We start from the raw sequence: 23,306 nt of genomic DNA on the forward strand, positions 1-23,306 counted from the left end.
GTGGGTTATCACCTTGGGACCCCCTCCCTAACTGGGAGTCTGTACTTGCTTCTAATAAATTTCTACCCTCTTCATCTACCACCTTTTGTCCATGACTTCATTCTTCGAATCCATCTGGACAAGAACCGGGGAAAGAAATCACCCTTATTATGATTCATTATTATGACTCATTATGATTGTGGAGAGAATTAATGTTGCTACTCAGGTGACATTAAAAGAAGGAGGGTATCCTGGATCATCCAGGGCTAATGTTGTCTCATGGATACTTGGAAGTGGAAGAGGGAGTCAAAAGAGTGGGTGTTGGACTTCTGAATTTCAGAACTTTAAGATAATAAGTTTATGTTGTTTTAAGTCACCAACAGAGTTTGCAGTAATATGCCATTTTGTTATTGTAGTAATAGGAAATTAATACATTCAGGACCTATAAATCTGTACTGGAAAACTTCTGATTTTCAATCAACTCTCACTTTTATTTTTTAAAAAATTAACATACAAATAGTGACTCAGACTTCCCTTTGATTAGTAATCAACTGGTCAATTTACAAGAAATCGCTTTTAAAAGGTTAATAGTGAAAAGCTATATTCTATTTTAACTGTAACTTGAAAATATAACATTCAGAAATTTTAAATATATATTCATATGATGGCATATATATGCATAGAAATAACAAATTGACTTTTATTTTCTCACAAAGACTTAGATTGTTTGAGATTTTTATAAACAATTTTTTGATATCTGGATTTAAATTTAGAAAAAGAAATGATCCTGGAGTGTTACTGATTATTGATTCAATTTATTTATTAGTATATATCTATTCCAGATGATTATTTTTCCTGTGGGAGTTTTGGTAATTTGTGGCTTTCAAGAAATTGGTCTATTTCATAATAAGTTATTAAAATTTGTGGGCATAGAGTTAGTTGCTCATGGTATTCTTTATTATCCTTTTACTGCCATGACATCAATATAAATAACCTCTCTTTTGTTTCATTTCTTTTTAAAATATATATTTCACGTATTTAATTAATCTATTTTAAAGAGAGAGGAAGGGAAAGAGAGAGAAATATTGAGAAAACATTGATTTATTGTTCTACTTACTTATGCATTCATTGGTTGACTCTTGTATGTGCCCTGACCTGTGATAGAATCTGCAACCTTGGCATATGGGGATGATGCTTTAACCAGCTGAGCTACATGGGGAGGGCCTCATTTTATCTCATATATTGGTAACTTGTTCTGTTGTTGTTGTTAATCCTTACCAGAGGATATTTTTCCATTGATTTTTAGAGAATGGAAGGGAGGGGTAGAGACACAGAGAGAGAAACATTGATATGAGAGAGACATATCAATTGGTTACCTCCCACATGGGCTCAACCTGCACCCAGGATTAAGCCTGCAACTGAGGTGCATGCCCTTATCAGAACTGAACCTGGGAGCCTGCAGTCTGTGGGCCAATGCTTTAACCAGTGAGTCAAATGGTTAGGGCTCAGATATTGGTAATTTGTACATTTTCTCTTTTCTCTTCCTAAGAAGGTCCAACAAAAGCATGTTTCATTTCTGTTGCAATCTTTCTGATTTCTCAAATTTTCTTTGGTTCCTTTTTAGGGTTTCCATATTTCTGCTTATATTTCCCATCTGCTATTGCATGTTGTGTATTTTTTTCATTAGAGACTTCACATGTAAATTATAGATATTTTAAATTTTCTGCCTAAAAATGACAACTTCTGTGTCATAGCTGATTCTGCTTCTAATTCTTGCCTTTTTCTCTTCTGACCAGGTGTTAACTTGCCTTTGGCAGGCCTTTCTTACATTGATGATTTTAAGAAGTTTAATATGTGAAAAAAATACATCTTAGAATCAACTACATAAGGTTTATGTCATTTGTTTTCCTACTCTAAGAATAAAGAAATTAAAAGCCTAACAATAAAGTTTTTTTTTATAGCATGTGAGTATTGGAGCCAAGACAATTGCTTTTTACATATGAATGTAAGTTTCAGGTTAAGTAAATGATATATACTATTTGCTAGATTAACTGAAAATATTGAAGTTATGTTTTGAAATAGCCCCTTTTGGTCATTTACAGGTAAAGGGTGAATTTCTAATTTATACAGTACATATTTAGTGATAATGATACATGTGGGGTTGAGAATTTGGGTGCCTTGTATGGTCTACTTGAGGTTTAATGTGCATTGTCTCAATATATAATTTTGTTTTTTAGGTAGCTAGTAAATAAATGCCCATGTAAATGAATTGAACCTTCTCTAGGATCTCAAGATGGATGGGAAATTTTGTAACTGCATTGTAAATTGAAGAGCATATTGTGATCTTTATAAAAGTTACCTATTTTAGCAAATTCCTGTCATCCGCTGGGACGAAGGGATGGAAATGGAGCCAGAGAAGAGGAAGATTTAATGAAGACTTTTTTATAGACCCAAAGGCTTTGCATAATTGAATTTTTTGGTCAGAAGAGAATGATCTGAAATGGATCTTTCTGGCTATAAAATTGACAAGATTGTCTTTCTTTTTTTTTCTGGAGAATTAAATGTCTGAGTAAATGGGGAATTTCAGGGTTTAGACTAAGACAGTTTTCTTTCTGATTTCTGTATATCTCTTTCTATGTTTAGAAGCATCTATTTATGAATTCTGGATATCTTCTTTGTATTGTGATCTGTTAAATTGTGACATTGAGGTAACATGGATACTATAATTGTTTTATTCTATAAACTAAGAATGTATAATATGCATTGCTTTTCAAGACTAGAAAATACCAAAAGACAATGAACTTCAGAGTCCCTTTAACAGCTATTTTAGAAGCTGATATCTAGACCTGCTCATTATTAAGGCGTAAAGTCACTAAAGAAAATAGAAAGGAAAGAAAGAAGGAAAGGAAGGAAAGAAGGAAGGAAAGAAGGAAGGAAAGAAGGAAGGAAAGAAGAGTGGAAGGAAGAGGGAGGGAAAAAGGAAAGTAGAGTAGCTTTCTATTCCTATTTCTCCCACACTAAAAGCTTAAAGAATCCAGTGTCTAAATATTTATGTCAAACACACTTTCCCAATATTTCTTCATTCTTTAAATCTTTCAAAGATAGATGGAATCTTGCCCTGACAGGGGCTATGCCAAATAATGTAGTGTGGAATTACATGATTAGTGATATGCAATCAATTCATGAATGGTTACCTAACAGGGAAAGGTCCCCTGCTCTCCTTTACCACCCAGGTGATGTGCTTCAGCAATAACTCTCTAGTATTAAGGATACCATTTCCTGTTAGCCACTGTGCAGGCCACAATTGGATCACAGCAAAGTCTTTTTCATTTTTTGGCTTGGCTATATTTTATTGACATAAATTCAACAAATTTCATAAGCATCAGCTACCATTTTATTACTACACAAGAAAAACAAAAGTAAAAAATGTTAAATATTAATGTGAAAAGTGATTACAGAAATGCTTTCATTTCCACAAAAGTCATCTCTAACAGCATCTTGCTTACTCTGCACAATTTGCTCATAATTGGTCTCATTTATGAAATTAAACAAAGTTGAATTTATTCAAACTTTTCTTTCTCAGTGGAAAATGCTCTTTTCATCAGAAGTAGTTGAGCTTTCAGACATCATTTCCAAAGGTGGGTTATTAAATGAACGCCAATCAGGAATACGGCCTGTCTGACTGTAATATTCCTTTGAGAATGAATGACTCCCCAGTATGTCTCACAGCAAAACGTTATTGCATGAAATGACATCTCTTGTTCTTGTCCACCCACAGACAGCATGCAGGTAGTGAGAAGGCTAAAAAGGGCTAATTCCAATGTAACCCTGATATTTGAGGGGCTAGTGATCTGAATCCATGCCAGCAAGCTCAGTGTACATTCTTGATAACCTATAATTAAGTCACTACCTCCTTCCCAGAAACTGGTCTTGCAGAACCTGTTACAGAGGCCATAAAATTGTGAACAGTGCACTGCCCCGGAGGGAGGGTTATTAACACTAACCAGGCCAAACCCTCAGATATGGCCTGGAGACCCCCAACACCTGGGGGCTTCTTGCGAGGCCCACGAAAAGGGACCAGAAGCATAATCCATATTTGCGGGACAAAGACCACAGGGAGATATAAAGAGAAGCCCCCTGCATGTTACTTCACTCAGATTTGGAAAGTTATTCCCTGAGTCCGCTGGCGTATTAAACAGTATACCTTCTTTTCTTGAAAGCGTCGCTTGGTTTTTCTTTGGTCTTCTGCAACAGTAGCTGTAGTTGGAAGACCCTCAGCAAAGGCCACCCAGAAGATGAGTTCAGGGAAGAAGTTTTATTATCTCTTCTAACAGAAAATACGTGCTTAAACAGATGCGGGCTTTGATTCAACTCTTGCAGATGTCCCTGTTATTGGTCAGACATGGTCCGGGACAGTTTTCAGGTGCTGGATTTCTTTCTTCATCAGCAGATATCATCCCCTTGTCTCAGGATTCTCAGATCTACCCCTGTCATATCCTTCTCTCAAACTTTTCAGCTCAGGTGAGTCCCTGCGGAGTTATATATGATCTACCTCTTGCATCTTCTAAGTGTTGCAATAGAAACTATTGCCTTGATTCCCTCAGAGCCTCCTATTTTGATTACTTGGAGACCTTTCTTCTCTCAGCACAACCAGTTCTTGGAAATCAAAAGTTTGTTTCTATCCTTTCTGTTGTGTTTTTGTAGATCTTTCATAACAAGCCTAAATTTCCCCAAAGAAATGTGGATACTTCTAGTTGATAAAAATAGTGATCCTCGGACGTGGCTATACATTAGAATCAACTGTAATTTAAAATTACTAATACCCAGACATCAACCCATAAATCATATTCAGTTGCTCAAGCATGTGGCCTAGATATTAGTATTGTTTAAAAGCTGCCTGGGGAGTTCAACGTCCAGCTACTGAAGCATCCATCTTATATAGAAACTGCTGTTTGAAATTTTAACCCTGCTATTTCTGGCTTCTGTAGATGCTTACTGGCTTAAATAATAAGGAAAATAAGACTACTCCCGTTTCAGAGAGGCCATTAAACCTTCTCCAGATGAAGTTATCAGTGCTGGCGTCAGGCTAAGCTTTTGGTCGAGGTCTCAACGCCCCAGCACATAGGGCCTTTTAAGAACTTGCAAAGGGAACCGGGAAAACCCCATATTGGGGAGACAAAGATGGTAAGATAGTATAAATACAGGAAACTCCCTGTGTGATTTCACCCAGAATTTGAGAAACATTTTCCTCTGGGCCTGCGCGTAATAAATGTAACTCCATCTCTTTAAGCGTTGCTTGGTTCTTCTCCAGTTTTTCTGTAACACTACTATTAAACATAATAGTGCAACAAGAATCATATACAAACAAGATTTAAAAAGTAAACTACAATAGTTAATGTTTCAATATGTTATCTTGTTTAATATGTTAATTACCTAGCTACTTAACACTATAGAAAATATTACCTATATGATGAAGGCTTTTTAAATATTAAATAATTGTGTGATTTATTTAATCTTTGGAATTACATAAAATATTAGAGAGAAAACAAGAAACTAATGCAAAAATTTGTTCAATAGAAATGAATATAGCAAGCCATTTAATTCAGAACATTCACAAAGAAAATACTTTTATTCCATTGATTTGAAATGATTCTTAATTCCTATAAGACAATTTTAAAAAGGCATTTAATCAGCATTATTTGGAAGGAAGCTTTACATTTAGAAATTGCAGAAATGTTTGTAGGTATACCTGCAAGATCATTTTTTAAAACAAAAATGTCATGTATTCTTTTTATTTATTTAAAATTATTTTAATCTGGGCATCATTCAAAGTTACAGATTTCTCTGCATGTTAACAAAATGTATTTTGTGCTACCTAGGAACTTATATTGTTTGGGGAAGAGAGATCTGAATGAAATAAAAATGCTATTTACATTAAAGCAAATGTTTCTATTTTTATCTTAGTATTCACAGAACTGGAATATAACTAGTCATATTTTCACCAGATTTGGAGAATGTGATTTGAATAATCCAGCTTCGAATATAGGTTGTATGGGAACTCTAAGAGCATTACCGTATGTATATAGGAACACTTAAAAGCAAATGACAAAGCTTTCTGTGTGATTGTTAATCAGAAGAGACATAATCATAAAACTGAGAACCTTTTGAAGCATTTTGAATAGGTGAGTGGCATGCCCAGAAGAGTTCGTTAGACCTCTCTGGCTATGGTGTGCCCAGGATGAATTGAGGTTAGTAGAAGGCTAGATTCAATAATAAGAAAGATATTAAGATAAATCAAGGAGAGACATGGCCTAAACCAGTGATGGCGAACCTATGACACGCGTATCAGAGGTAACACGCAAACTCATTTTTTTGGTTGATTTTTCTTTGTTGAATGGCATTTAAATATATAAAATAAATATCAAAAATATAAGTCTTTGCTTTACTATGGTTGCAAATATCAAAAAATTTCTATATGTGACATGGCACCAGAGATAAGTTAGGGTTTTTCAAAATGCTGACACGCCGAGCTCAAAAGGTTCGCCATCACTGGCCTAAACTATGGCCTGTATTATCTTTTTCTCCAGTACTTTTAGGAAAAAAGACTTTCTTGAGTAAGATTCTTATGTGGAAAAAAAGTCTGCTCCCAGAGTAATCTCATTAAAGGCATCGCCATGAGCAATGGCAGGAAGACTGGGATGAGGATGCAACTTATAAATAAACTTTTTGGGCTATACCACACAGAAACATGCATTCTAAAACTTTTAGTGCACATTTACCACTATTACGTAATTAAAACTTTTAGTAAAATGCGATGTGGTATTTTTGTATATATTTGATGTAAGAGCATAGATTTTATAATTCTAAATTCTGTGAATCAACATAAATTGAGCCAGGGATTATGTTTGACAAAAAGATTAAGTTTAAATAAACTATGTCTATCTGGTGTTTGCCTCATAATAGTCAAAATGGGTAGATTATTAGGTATTAAAATGTAATAGATAGGTAAATCAAATAATTTGAATAAAATACTGTCAGTAAATGGAATAGTATAATTAAAGTGATACACTTAGTTCATTGTACTTTTGCTTTGTTTTTTGTTTTTTTTAGAAATAAGGCCTGGATTTGTTTCATGAATAGAATAGGCTCTTCAGCTTTTGAGGCTAGCATCTTGAATCCAAGTTGACTTTTCTGAATTGAGTAAAGGAATATCCATCATCTCAATGTAATTATGTTGGTGAGTATCATGGGATATACTTCATTAGGAAGAGATGGCCAAGTAAGCAGTTTATTCTGGTTGTGTGCCAAAAAAGTATCAAGGATCTCCATGGACTTTCAGAGATCAGATAGATTTGCAGTCTCTTCAGAGCCTGAGAGACTTCCAAAATACTGGGTAACATATGCCAAGTCTTTGGATAATGAAAAAGTGGTTTAACATAAGGCAGTGCTACAAAGATAACTGGAAAATATTGACAGTAAAATTAGCATAAGAGAACAGCTCAAGCATATTAAAACAGTATTTTAGATATGTAAAATTTATGAAGTTATGCCTCCAGCACAGTAACCAGAAGGGATCTGTTATTGAAATTCCATTCCATTATGGAATCAAATGTTCTTTTATTTCCATAGGGAAGAATTCAGTTGTTCCCAGATGCCCTTCTTCCCTCTTTCCTGTCAGTAGAAGTTCCACATTGGTGCCGAACATAGAAAGATCCTATTTCACTGAAAGCTCTCTAAGAGACTTTCATCATGTACTAGTCTCCAAAGCCCTGTTACAAAATCCAAGCAATTTTACATTATTAAATGGTAATAAAAGTTTTGGGTCTTATCGTCCTCAACTCTTTTCTCCTCAATCATATATTTAATCCAGTGGAAGAGACTCTTCCTGTTATATAATGTAAGAAAAGGAGTTTTGTGTAATATGATTTTGCAGTGATAGTTGTGGTTCAGGACTTATTCTGAAGGTAATTTTGTTTTTATTCTATTAAGATATTATCATTCTCTGAAGATTTTCTACATAATGCTAAAGAAAAGGAGACCATTACTCTTTGGTTGCTGGTGAGTGCTTGGTTCTATTAATATGCTAGATTCTACACAAACATTTATGTCATTTAATAATTATAAGATCTCCATGCAGAAATTATTATTAAAACATTAGATGCCTTAAGTACACCTCAGAATAGGAAAAGTTTATATTGAGTACTTGATCTATTCAACTACTTATTTCAATATCTTCAGCTTTGCTGTGCCTTTGTTCTTTTGTCTTCTCATTTGACCAAACTCCAGTTTTGAAAAAAATGCAACAATTGGCCTTTTCCGAATCTACAGCCAACTGATAGGAAGTTTTAAAGGAGGTCAACCAACTGTACAGATTGTATCCTATTCATACATTCATGGTCTCCTGCCTTATCTGTTCTACATAATGGTTATATCCCTATTAGTCCATAACTTTCCACAGGGGCTATTTTACATCTTTCCCCTCCTTCAATCACAGAATGCACCCACTCTTTATATAGATGTACTCATCTCTTAGCTCTTAGAGCAGTATAATTTGTACTAGTCTTCTAACCACAAAACCTCAACATTTACTTATATCAGCATATACAACTTCCCATTTATTTCCTATCCTATACTATAAAGGCTGTCTCAAGAGCTCTTTCTTTTTCATACACTCAGAGACTTGATTTTCTAAACTACCCTCTATTATTTTATGTCTTAAAATTATCCATTATTTCCATAAGCATAAGAGAGAGGTGCATAAATTTAAACTATACAAAACAAACATAGCCAATATTTACTCAACCTTTTTAATTATTCAGCTACCATCTTCTCTCTCTCTCTCACCCTCTTAAAAGAACCTATATCACATCCATCCCTCTGTTGATGGCCACTTAGGTTGTTTCTACATCTGGTCAAGCTTCTTTCTTAGGTTCTCATCATAATCAATATACTGTCTCTGGATGGTGTTTTTATGCCTGGTATGTCAGCCACTATCTATATTTTGATTCTGAAATGTCATGTATAAAAATACCTCTTATTCTCTATAGTACCTGATCCTCTTCAGGACTTCTCCACTTGAATAAAATACAAGCATTTAAAAATAGTATTATTTCTAAAATTAAATTCATTCATTATCTACTCCCTCCCCATATTTTAAACCGTATTCTTTGCCCCCAAGCAGCTAAATTTTTTACTTGTTTTCTTATATCAAATACTAGACACTACAGATTCTACTGCTTAAATACCACTGGGACCTATACCTAATCCTACTACTACTGTGCTGGTACTGCCATCCAACTGGTCACCTGGAATCGCATCTTATCCTCCCTCACCCATTTTATTCAATTTGGATCTGTAGGAACATTTATTATTTTTCTAGCTTTATTGAGATACAATCTTACCTAATAATAGACAAACATGGTAATTGACCATACCTTCGCTACACCTCCCATTGGCTAATCAGCAAGATATGCAAATTAACTGCCAACAAAGATGGCGGCTGGCAGTCTTGGAGCTGGAACGAGCAGGAGGCTTGCTTGCTCCAGTGATGGAGGAAGCCAAGGTTCCCCACCTGCCACTGCCAGCTCTAAGCTACACTCAAAGCAACAGAGTTTCAATTATAGAAGGTAAATAAACCCCAGATATCTGCTTTCAGCTGGCCATGGCCACTGAGCTGGAGCCTTGGGTTGCCCCTGGCAATGGAGGAAGCCAAGCCCTGGCTGGCTCTGAGCTCCACTCCAGGCTACAAAGTTTCAATTATAGAAGGTAAATAAATTCCAGAAAAAAAAAAAAAAAAAGAAGAGGCTGGGAGCTTCTGTCGCTGGGGAGGCTTGGCCAGCCTGAAAACGGCCCTCAGCCCTTCACCCAGACTGGCCAGGCACTCCAGTAGGAGGGACCCCCCCACCCTGAAGGGCAAACCAGCCGGCCCTCACCCATGCACCAGGCCTCTATCCTATATAATAAAAGGGTAATATGCAAGCTGACCCTAACAGCAGAAAGACTGGGAATGACTGGTCAGTATGACACACACTGACCACCAGTGGGCAGACGCTCAGTGCAGGAGCTGCTTCCTGGTGGTCAGTGCGCTCCCACAGGGGGAGGTCTGCTCAGCCACAGCCAGGCTGATGGCTGCCAGTACAGTGGTGGTGGTGGGAGCCTCTCCCGCCAACTCAGCAGTGCTAAGGATGTCAGACTGCAGCTTAGGCCTGCTCTCCACTGGCAAAAGGACATCCCCCAAGGGCTCCTGGGCTGTCAGAGGGATGTCTGATTTCCAGCTTAGGCCCAATCCCCCGGGGAGCGGGCCTAAACCAGCAGGTGGTCATCCCCCAAGGGGTCCCAGACTGCGAGAGGGCACAGGCCGGGCTGAGGGACAACCCCCATAGCCCCGTGCACAAATTTTTGTGCACCGGGCCTCTAGTTGTCATATAACTGTTTAAATTTAAGGTGTATAAATCAATGATTTGATACATTCCATTGTCCTTAGGGCAAAATTTAAAATGACCTAATAAGCTTTTTTAAAGCCTTTCCTAAAAGTTGTGTTGCTTCATTTTTTATTACTCTAGCCCTCATTTTATTTGCTTTAATTATATTAAACTAATATCTCTGAATATGCTTTATTTTCTTTAACTTTATTGCTTTAGTTGAGGCTTTTTTTGCCTAACACATTTTCTGTGGAAACTCCACTTCCTACCTACACACATACACATAAACACAAACGGTCCAACCATGTGTCTACCTAGTTTGTCCTTATCACTTAGGTCTATTTTAGCTACCATTTCCAATAGATGCTTTCTCAGATCTTTTCCAAACTGCCACCCTCACCTTCTCTTCTGTGTGCTCTCTCAGTAGCCTTCCCACATGCCCTCTGACCATAGTTCTTATTATAATTGCTTATTACTTGTCTATTTTACTTGTATTATTATAGTATGGGCACAACAAAGGTTATGTTTGCTTATAGTTGTTCATTTATCTCTATTTCTTGCCCAAACAACAGTTGACATGTAGGATGTTCTCACTAGTCTTGGATGCATAGTTCTAATTATAGTCTAGCCAGTATCACGAATATCATTAGTTTCTGGTTCTCCATCTCAGATCACACCCAAATTTGGAGAAATCCTATTTGTATCTATCACAAGGCAGGCTTTCAATTGAATTGGGGGCACTATATTCACAAGTGAAGAATAATTACTTCATTTAAAAACTTAATATTTTGTGAATAGAAGGCTGACGTGAAAATATATAAGAATATATAAAACTGTAAAATCATGATTTTTTTATACAAATAATGAATTTTTAGAGGAAATAAGAGAGCAGAAACCATCTTCTTTAATTCTTTTATACTTACTTCTAGTATATTGTACATTTCCTGGCCCATTCCCTGCTACTCACTTCACTTGAATTAAATGCTGGAAGAATCCGATGTTATCAGGGAGGATTTGACTTCTGAGCTATGCCTTAGAGAAGGGTGGTTTAATGATCTCTGACATATAAGGTCTTCCAAACCCAGAAAAGGGTCTTGCTAAGGCTGACAGTCATGCTCTAACTGTCAATCTTTTCCCACACTTTATCCTACTTGAAGTCTGTGTCAGAACTTGAGTTTCTCTTTCCATGGCTTTCCTTCACACCTACAATTTTATGCTTTCTTCTTCAACAATGCTGCTAGGTGTTTGTTTGCTTGTTGTAATAATTTTTATCACTGATTCTTGAATGTCCTTTTTCACTGGAAGTTTATATTCCACCCTTCTTTATTTTCATTGTAACAACCTTTCCCTCTTAAGTTAGCAGCTATATAGCGACGAGTACAAAATCAACCATGTATTATGCCGGACCTTTTGGTCCCATGTACCTAACTGCCAACTGGACCTCTTACCTAGATAAAAGCATTTAGAAGTCAAAATGTAAGATAATCAGCTCCAGTTTTGTCTCCCCCAAAGTTATCCTAAAATTTTACACTTTTTAAAGTCATAATTGTTTGACTTCGTACTCATTTTAGTATGTACATTGATAAAGTATTTTCTTTGGGAAATAAAATCTATATCCGAATAAAGAGGAAGTGATTAGGTGGATAGGTTGGTCTACTATTGGAATATGCATGTCTGTACACATGTGTATGTGTGTGAGTGCAGTGTTTTAATTTGCTTATTTGTTTGAGCGTTTTTCCAACCAATAGTGAGTGGCTTTTCCAAGCCACTAAGCCATGAGACAGGTCCTTAAATCTTAAGTGAATGTAATCAAAATATCATCAGGATTTTGAATGGACCAATGATCACATGAGAGGAAATTAAAAAGTGAAGCAGAGATAAAAAATTAAAATATGCTCTAAGGTTATTTCTCCTCCACTTATCTAATCTTCCTTCATCTTTTATGCCTCTAGCTGGATAATTTTAGTGAGGACTATATTTTGCAGAATAACTGTCAATAAACTTAAAAGAGACATTTCCCATTTAGGCTTGAGGGGTAAAGGAATGCATTTAAATGCAGGCAACAATAAGAGAATAGACATGATTAAAAAAAATATATGAGTGTGTGTATGGTATTAAAGCAAAGGTTTCTGGGGGTATTGTGACATATTACTATTCCAAGGAGTTAAATACTGAGTATTTGCAAGGGATCATTAAGTATGCAAATATAATGTATGCATATTCAAATTGAACTTATTATAATATGGCTCAAAGCTTATCTTGTAAGCATTAATTATAAGGATCATTTATTAAACAAATTATGAAACTGGGGAGAAGCAAGATGGCGGCGATATAGGCAGACGCGTCCCAGGTCTTGTCCCGGAGCAAACGGAGTAAGCAGCTGAAACTAATAACACCCACCCCGAATTGGCAAATTTACTCAGCTGGTGAGACGGTTTGCAGCCGGGAAGGGCAGACCTCCCCTGGAAAGGTTAAAGACCAGGGATCTGGGCAGGAAAGTTTGCCAGACCTGAGCCCAGAGGGTCGGAGGGAGACCGCATGGCAGACAGCCGAGTCTCTTGGGACAGACACAGACCCTGACCAGGGTAAGGAGTTCCGCGGGTTTGCTGGCGCCAGGAGATTTGAGATTTGAGATTTGGATTTTGTGATTGCGGAGAACTGAGACTAAAGGGGGCATCCTGAGGAACTGATCAGACCAAGCAGTGCCCATAAGAGAGGAGCGTTTCCCAGACCATGCAGTGCTGGTAAGAGAGGAGCGTTTCCCAGACCGGTAAGAGAGGAGCGTTTCCGCGGCCGGCCGGCGTTCGTCTGTTTCTTTGTTTTCACTGAACCCTGCTCATAGGACAGTTCGGATACAGACACTCACCTGTGCTGAAGAGAGGGTGAAGGTGCAGACGAGGGGAATCTGGGGAGAGGCTGAGGAATGAGGGGGAGCCGGAGGAGGTGGCAGCGAATTGAGTGCTGAGAACCCCCGGGGCCCAGGACTGGGGCAGCCATTCCTCCAGAGGGTGGAATTCCTCCCCCCAGCCCCCCAGGCAAGGAGCACAGCCACACCCAGATTCCACCCTGTATGAGATAAAGGATTAAAACAAGCTGATTAGTCCCTGGGAGTTACCAGGGTCTGGCCTATAGAGGGATTTTCAGTCCCAACAACAACACAGAGCAGGGTAAGGATTAAAAAAGGATAGAGAAGCTGTATAGCCTCAGAGGCCAACCCAAAAACACTGCCACCCAGAGGCTGAGCCACAAACTGACTCTTAGGGGAATACAAATTAAGGCAGACTAGATCACAAATAAGGCCTGCTTTAAAATCAGGACTGTGATTTACAACACGGAGGAACAGTGTAATGCAGGCAAATTCAACACTCTCCTAAATACCTGGCAGGACTAAGGCGAACCAGGCTGAAGAGTAGAAGAACCGAAAGACCATCACTACTGCAATTTTTTCTTTTTCTTTTTAATTTTTTCACCTTTTTACTAAGAAACCAATTTTTTTTTCTCTTTTTCTTCTTTTTCCATCACCTGATTTTACCCTTTCAATTACCACATTTTTATTTTTAACCAGTATTATTACTGCTACCATTTTACCATTTTTTAAAGTGCCATTTTATTTTCTCTTTATTTTCTTTTGGGATTAGTGTTCTCCATTCTATTTTCATCGTTCCTTTAGCATTAATTTTCCCTATCTCAATTTCACCTCTTTGCTAAAACCCTCTTCCTTACTTTTCCCCTTTTGGTGTCCTGTTTCTCTTACCCTATTCCTGCTCCAGACTTTCCCAATTCCCTCTTTTTACCCCCTGTCTAATTCCACCCTACTTATATATCCTATTTCCAATCTACTGCTCTAAATCCTTATACACCTATTCTTTATCCTTCTTCACTTTCCAAACATTTTTTTCTCTCTTATCTTTCTATTGTTTTCTTGATTGTTGAATATATTGGGCTTTTTTTTTTTTTTTATTTGTTTGTTTGTTTTGTTTTGTGTTTTTTCTTCTTTTTTAGGACTGGTTGTGAGGTTGTTTTTCTTTTTCTTTTTCTTTTTCTTTTTTTTTTTTTTTTTTTTTTTCTGCTGGTTTTTCCCTTCCCTCCCCCACCCCACCCCGGTTATTTTTGTGCTTCTGTTTTCCCTTACCCCTCTGGATATTATTGGTGGTTTGTAGTTTGCATTCATCTCCAGGGATCTGTTGCTGGAATTTGTTGAGATTAGTGGCAGTTCTATTGGAGTTTGCTCCTCATACCAATAGTCTCTTCCCCACTTCTACTTCATTCTCTTTTTTCGCTCTCTTTTTTTCCCCCCTCTTTTTTCCCAATTCTATTTTTGCACTCCTTTTTTGTTTGTTTTTTTCTTATTTTTCTTTTCTGTTCTCTCTTTTATCTTCTTCTCTTCTTTCTCCCTTATCCCCTAATTCTCTCAATTCGGGTGGTCACCTTTATTTGGGGTTATTAATATTGTGAATATACTTGTGTTCAGTGCCTGGTACGTTGTGCCTTGCTCTGTTGTATTTTGTGCCTTTAAATCAACGCAGCAGATCCAAGCAACAGCAGCCCCCTGATCACCGCAGCCTCCTGATCACCACAGCCTCCTGATCACCACACCCTCTGTCTGTGGAACAGCAGCTGTACGTGAAGCCTCCCCCCACCAGCCAGAAGAGCCAACACAGCTGTGAACAACACCCACCAGAGGAGCTGCTGCCAACTGGAAAGCAGCTGCTACCGCAACCGTCTGAGCAGCAACCACAACCCAAGGAGCCCCTGCCACCCAGGGAGCAGCCACTGAACATCTCAACATCTACATATGTCAGCGAGATCAAACATGGGTAGGCAAAGAAACCCCCAAAGGAAAGAAAAGGAGGACTCGCCAGAAAAGCAGCTAAGTGAGACAGAGATATGCAACATGACGGAAAAAGAATTCAGAATAAGGTTCCTAGAGTACATGCACCAGATGTTCAAGAAGCAAGAAGAAACAGATGAAAAACTCAACTACTTATGCAAGAAGCTAGAAGAAACAGATGAAAAAATCAACAACTTAAGTAAGTCCCAAGAAGAAATGAAGAGTGACATAGCTTCAATAAAAAACTCCATTGAAAGTATCAACAGTAGACTGGGAGAAGCGGAGGACCGAATTAGTGAATTAGAAGACAAGGAAGCAAAACACACTCAAACTGTACGGCAAATGGAGAAAAAAATTAAAAGACAGGAGGAGAGCCTAAGGGAGCTTTGGGACAACATGAAACGAAACAACATACGAATAATAGGGGTGCCAGAACAACAGAAAGATGAACATGGATTAGAAAACCTATTCGAAGAAATAATATCAGAAAACTTTCCTGAGGTGGGGAAGAAAAAAGTCGCACAAGCCCAGAGAGTCCCAAACAAGGTGAACCCGAAAAGACCCACACCAAGACACATCATAATTACCATGGCAAATGTTCAGGATAAAGAGAGAATCTTACAGGCTGCAAGAGAGAGACGGAAAGTAACATACAAGGGATCTCCCATTAGATTATCAAATGATTTCTCAACAGAAACACATCAGGCCAGAAAAGAATGGACGGAAATCTGCAAAGTGATGCAAAGCAAAGGACTGAATCCAAGAATACTCTATCCAGCAAGGCTATCATTCAAAATTGAAGGGGAAATAAGAAGCTTCACAGACAAAAAAGGGCTAAGGGAGTTTATCACCACCAAGCCAGCCATGCAAGAAATGCTAAAGGGACTGGTGTAAAAAGAAGAAATATCAAGCTCAGAAAGAAAACAGCCACACACACACACAAAAAAAGAAATGGCTACAAACAAGTACCTTTCAATAATAACTTTAAATGTAAATGGACTAAATGCTCCAACCAAAAGACATCGAGTGGCTGAATGGATAAAAAAACATGACCCATACATCTGCTGTCTACAAGAGACCCACCTCATTAGAAGGGACTCACACAGACTGAAAGTGAAGGGATGGAAAAATATCTTTCACGCAAATGGAAAGGAAAAGAAAGCTGGGGTAGCAATACTTATATCTGACAAAATACATCTCAAAGTGAATGCCATAACCAGAGATAAGGAAGGACACTTCATAATACTAAAGGGATCAATACAACAAGAAGATATAACCCTGGTAAACATATATGCACCCAATGCAGGAGCACCCACATACATAAGAAAACTTCTGGAAGATATCAGGGGAGAGATCGACAACAATACAATCATAGTAGGGGACTTTAATACACCACTGACATCACTGGATAAATCCGCTAGACAAAAACTCAGCAAAGAAACAGCAATCCTAAATGACTCACTAGATCAGATGGACTTAATTGACATCTTCAGAACACTTCACCCCACAGCTGCGGAATATACATTCCTCTCAGGTGCTCATGGGACATATTCAAAAATAGACCACATATTGGGTCACAAGCAAAGTCTCCACAAATTCAAGAAGATTGAAATCATAAAAAGCTTCTTCGCAGACCACGATGGCATAATGTTAGAAATAAACTACAATAAAAACAACCCAAAATACTCAAACACTTGGAAGCTGAATAGCATGTTATTAAATATTGATTGGGTTACCGATGACATCAAAGAAGAAATTAAAAACATCCTGGACACTAATGACAATGAAAACACAACAATCCAAAACCTCTGGGACACAATGAAAGCAGTCCTGAGAGGAAAGTTTATAGCTCTACAGGCCTATCTCAAAAAACAAGAAAAAATGGTAGTCAATCATCTAACTCTACAACTCAAAGAATTAGAAAGAGAGCAACAAGAAAACCCCAGAGTGAGCAGAAGGAAGGAGATAATAAAGATTAGAGCAGAAATCAATGAAATAGAGACCAAAAAAACAATACAGAAAATCAATGAAACCAAGAGCTGGTTCTTTGAAAGGATAAACAAGATTGACAAACCCCTAGCCAGGCTCACCAAGAAGCAAAGAGAGAGGTCCCAAATAAACCAAATCAGAAATGATAGAGGCGAAATAACAACAGACCCCACAGAAATACAAATGATTATTAAACAATACTACGGGCAACTCTACTCCAACAAACTAGACAACCTGGAGGAAATGGACAAATTCCTAGAAAAATACAACATTCCAAAACTCAATCAGGAAGAATCTAAAAACCTCAATAGGCCAATAACTATGGAAGAAATTGAAGCAGTCATCAGAAAGCTTCCAGCAAACAAAAGCCCAGGGCCAGACGGCTTCACAGGGGAGTTCTACCAAACATTCAAGGAAGAACTAAAACCTACCCTCCTCAGACTACTACAAAAAATTCAAGAGGAAGGAACGCTTCCAAGCTCATTCTATGAAGCCAGCATCACCCTAATACCAAAACCAGGTAAAGACATCACAATGAAAGAGAATTACAGGCCAATATCCCTCATGAACATAGATGCCAAAATCCTCAACAAAATCTTAGCAAATCGGATCCAGCAGTACATCAGAAGGATCATACACCATGACCAAGTAGGATTTATCCCAGAGATGCAAGGATGGTACAACGCCCGTAAATCAATAAACGTGATACATCACATAAACAAATTGAAAGAAAAAAACCACATGGTCATATCAATTGATGCAGAAAAAGCATTCGACAAAATCCAACACCCATTTTTGATAAAAACTCTCAGAAAGGTGGGAATAGAAGGATCATACCTCAACATAATAAAAGCCATATATGACAGGCCCACAGCCAACATCATACTCAATGGACAAAAACTAACACCATTTCCCCTAAGAACAGGAACAAGAAAGGGATGCCCACTCTCACCACTCCTGTTCAACATAGTACTGGAAGTATTAGCCATTGCAATTAGGCAAGAAGAAGAAATAAAAGGCATCCAAATTGGAAAAGAGGAAGTAAAACTGTCCTTATTTGCAGATGACATGATATTATACATACAAAACCCTAGAGACTCCATCAAAAAGCTACTAGACTTAATACATGAATTTGGCAATGTAGTAGGATACAAAATTAACCCCAAGAAATCCGAGGCATTTCTATACACCAATAGTGAACTTTCAGAAAGGGAGATCAGAAAAACAATCCCATTTACCATCGCACCAAAAAAATTAAGATACCTAGGAATAAACTTAACTAAAGAGGTAAAAGACCTCTACTCAGAAAACTACAGGACATTGAAAAAAGAGATAGAGGAAGACATAAACAGATGGAAGAACATACCGTGTTCATGGATTGGTAGAATCAACATCATTAAAATGTCCATACTACCCAAAGCAATCTATAAATTCAACGCACTTCCCATTAAAATACCAATGGCCTTCTTCAAAGATCTAGAACGAACTCTCCAAAAATTCATCTGGAATAAAAAAAGACCCCGAATAGCTGCAACGATCCTGAGAAAGAACAAAGTAGGTGGGATCTCAATGCCAGATATCAAGCTGTATTACAAAGCCACTGTTCTCAAAACTGCCTGGTACTGGCACAAGAACAGACATATAGATCAGTGGAATAGAATAGAGAGTCCAGAAATTAGCCCGAACCAATATGCTCAATTAATTTTTGACAAAGGAGGCAAGAACATACAATGGAGCCAAGATAGTCTCTTCAATAAATGGTGTTGGGAAAATTGGACAGACATATGCAAGAAAATGAAACTAGACCACCAGCTTACACCATACACAAGAATAACCTCAAAATGGATAAAGGACTTAAATGTACGACAGGAAACCATAAAAATTCTAGAAGAATACAAAGGCAACAAAATCTCAGACATATGCCAAAACAATTTCTTCACTGATACAGCTCCTAGGGCAGTTGAAACTAAAGAGAAAATGAACAAATGGGACTACATCAAAATAAAAAGCTTCTGCACAGCAAAAGAAACCATCAACAAAACAACAAGAAAACCCACCTCGTGGGAAAACATATTTGCCAATGTCATATCTGATAAGGGCTTAATCTCCAAAATTTATAGGGAACTCATACAACTTAACAAAAAGAAGATAAACAATCCAATCAAAAAATGGGCAAAGGATCTAAATAGACACCTTTCAAAAGAGGACATTCAGAAAGCCAAGAGACATATGAAAACGTGCTCAAAGTCACTAATCATCCGAGAGATGCAAATCAAAACAACAATGAGGTACCATCTCACACCTGTCAGAATGGCCATCATCAACAAATCAACAAACGACAAGTGCTGGAGAGGATGTGGAGAAAAAGGAACACTTGTGCACTGCTGGTGGGAATGCAGACTGGTGCAGCCACTATGGAAGGCAGTATGGAGGTTCCTCAAAAAATTGGAAATGGAACTCCCATTTGACCCTGTAATCCCACTTCTAGGAATATATCCCAAGAAACCAGAAACACCAATCAGAAAGGATATATGCACCCAGATGTTCATAGCAGCACAATTCACCATAGCTAAGATCTGGAAACAGCCTAAGTGCCCATCAGTAGATGAATGGATTAGAAAACTGTGGTACATCTACATGATGGAATACTATGCTGCTGTTAAAAAGAAGGAACTCCTACCATTTGCAACATCATGGATGGAACTGGAGAGCATTATGCTAAGTGAAACAAGCCAGTCAATGAAGGAAAAATACCACATGATCTCACTCATTCATGGATAATAAAGACCATTACAAACTTTTGAACAATAATAGATACAGAGGCAGAGCTGCCTCAAACTGATTGTCAAACTGCAGTGGGAAGGCCAGAGAGAGTTGGGGGGCAGGAGGGAGGGGAGTAAGAGATCAACCGAAGGACTTGTATGCATGCATATAAGCATAACTAATGGACATAAGACACTGGGGGGTAAGGGAGGGTAGGGGTTTGTCAAGGGTGGGGGGAAAAAAGGACACTTATGTAATACCCTTTGTAATACTTTAAGCGAAAAAAAAAAACAATAAAGATACATTTTAAAAATGTATAAAAAAAAATTATGAAACTTTTAAATTCTGAGAATGTAAAAATCTAAGCTATGTATGCTGCACTTTAAGTTTATGTATTTGAAAATTGTTGTTTTAGATTCATGTGATAGATTTTTGTATATGTAATTTTTTTTCTTTAACAGTAAAAGCAGAAAAAATAGGATATTTAATATGTAAGTAGGTGCTGTGGGAGACAATTCTCTCTGGGTGTGTCATATCTTCCCACATCTTGTGAACCAAGTACTTGAGTACACTTTGTCCTGACTATATATATTTTTAAACTAAATTTATTGTGGAGGCATTGTTTAGTACAATTATATAAGCTTCAAGTGCACAATTCTATGATACACCATTTGTATACTGCATTGTGAGCCCACCAGCCAAAATCAAATCTGCCTCTATTACCATATATTTGGCCCCCTTTACCCGTTGCCACTCCCTCTCCCCTTTCCCTCTGGTAATCATTCTAAGAATATTTATTTATTTGTTTGTTTGTTTATTATTTTTTTGTTAATCCTAACCTGAGGATATTTTTCCATTGATTTTTAGGGAGAGTGGAAGAGAGAGGGAAAGACAGAGAGAAACATCTATGTGAGAGAAACACATCGATTGGTTGCCTCCTGCATGAGCCTGACAAGGGCCCGATAGAGGAAGAACCTGCAACCAAGGTGCATGCCCTTGACCAGAATTAAACCTGGGACTCTTTGGTCCACAGGCTGAGGCTCTATCCAGTGAGCCAAACTGGCTAGGGCTATTTTTGTTTTTCTTGTTGTTCATTTGTTGCTTTCAGTTTTATCTGCCCCATATGAGTGAGATCGTATATGGTTCTTGACTTCTTCTGTCTTACTTATTTCACTTAGCATGATATTCTCGAGATCCATCCAATCCATGTAGTTGCAAATGGCGGTATTCTATTTTTTTTTTTGGCTGAGTCATGTTATTACATGTTATATAAGTGCTTGAGACTATACTTTCATTGTATATATGTACCTAAGACTATACCACATTCTTATTCAAGTTCTACTCTGGGCAGAACTCACACTAAAATGTAATTCAGTGGAAATGTATTGAGTCTCCCATATATCAGGCATATTATATTCTTCAGCTCTATTGCAATCTCAGAAAAATGAGTGATATAAGAAGTTGCTACTCGATCCAGGTTCTTTGTTACTGACTATATTGTTAAGATGATTGCATAGTGAATAGGTATGGAAGATAGGGATAGTGCTCATGTCTGCAGCATAGGGCAGGTTTGCTTGCAGTCTTTAATATACATTCTGAAACAAAAGGCAAGCATACTCACAGCCAAAAAGGACTTGTGTTCCTAACCTACAGTACAACCCACCCATGGGCAGGTGTCATCTAGCCCTTTTTGTGTGACCCTGTGGGAACTGGAGCTCTGGGAAGCAGTGGGAAAATGCTGACTCTGTCTTCTGCTATTTCTTTGAGTAATAAACTGTCTTTCATCTCTAAGCCAGGAGTCTCTTGTCTTCTACCATAATCTAGGGAATTGTAACAGGCCAACTTGTTAGCCTGAAAGAAGGATAAAATCTGAGACCCTTCATAGCTCCTGACAGTTATTTCTTGTCATGTCTTTTATAAATTATTCATTTTTAATAGTAATTTTTCCTCAGCATATTAACATGTACCTTTGTTGGTAAAGAAAGATGCTCAAATTAACTAACACTTTTCCCTGGTTCATTCAGAGACAGTATTTGAGCTCTGTTCTGTCTGCTTAAAATATATATATAATGTTTCTACAGTGCCACATAACTAAGAGGTGAATTAAGCCCCAGTTTTCAATGAGTTCTGTCAGTTATCTTTGATTTATTGGATTGCTTTTGTGTATTTGTATTTAATTGTTGAGTTTCAATCATCCATTAATCATCAGGAAACAGGATTCTTACATTTTGTATTTAATATTCTCATAGAATTGTTCACAGTTTAATATAAAAGTAATCACAAATCATGTGACCGTTTGGCATTTTGTATTTGCAGTGCTCTTGTATACATTATTAAAGCTATTATTTTAAAGTTATCATATCTTTTTAAAAATGAGGAGGCATAGAAACGGCTTTTGTTGTTCTTGCCACATTTTTTTAGCTCGCATCTGACTTCTGTGGCAGACAGTACAGTGGGTGCTCAGACTTGACCTCCTGCCCCCTGTCAGCATCCCACATCCAGAATAGGAAGTACACCCTTCTGACCCAGAGCCTTCTCCAAAGCAGGGAGCTCATTCAGCCCTCAGCTTTTATGCAAGCAAGGCTGAACTGCCAGGGAATTAATACTCCTGTTGAAATTCTCAAAAAAAAAGATGAATGACATTCTGAATATAAACGTTCCTGCCTTTCTTTTTCAAGCTGTATGACTCTGGGAAGAATTCTGTGGGCTTTCAGAAGGTACCACCAGCATAGCCTCTCTCTCTCATAGCAGTGGCCTCAGCAAACTTTCTTCATCTGGACATTTCCTCCCTCTTTGACTCACTCTTGACGCTATCTCCTTTCTGCCTTCCAAACATACCAATCTATCACAGCCCTGCAACCACATTCTTACTCGAGTTCTGCTCTGGGCAGAACTCACTAAAATGTAATTCAATGGAAATGTGTTTCGTTTCCCATATATCAGGCATATTATATACTTTAGCTCTATAACAATCTCAGAAAAAAAATGACATTTTCTCTGTTCTTTCAATTTTATAGAAGAGGAAAATGTGCAATATAAGTAGTTGCTATTGGGTCCAGATTCTTAATCTAATGCCCATAATCTTTTGTACTTAGATTAAGTCTACAGTACCCAGTCAGAACTAGGGACTTTTTAGGTTAAAGAAAATTGTTACTGAGTTATATTATTGGACAGATAGCATGAAAGGCAATTCTTTCTTCTTAGACCTACCCTGACTTTCAATCTGGTGCTATTCTACAGTCAGGTTTCCCAACAGTGGCACCACTAACATTTTGGGTTGGATAATTTTTTGTGGTAGGAGTCTGTTCTATGAATTGTAGGAT

This window comes from Myotis yumanensis, unplaced genomic scaffold, assembly GCF_028538775.1.
Source record: "Myotis yumanensis isolate MYYU_CA2020_CCGP unplaced genomic scaffold, mMyoYum1.0.hap1 SCAF_1, whole genome shotgun sequence".
Lineage (NCBI taxonomy): Eukaryota > Metazoa > Chordata > Mammalia > Chiroptera > Vespertilionidae > Myotis > Myotis yumanensis.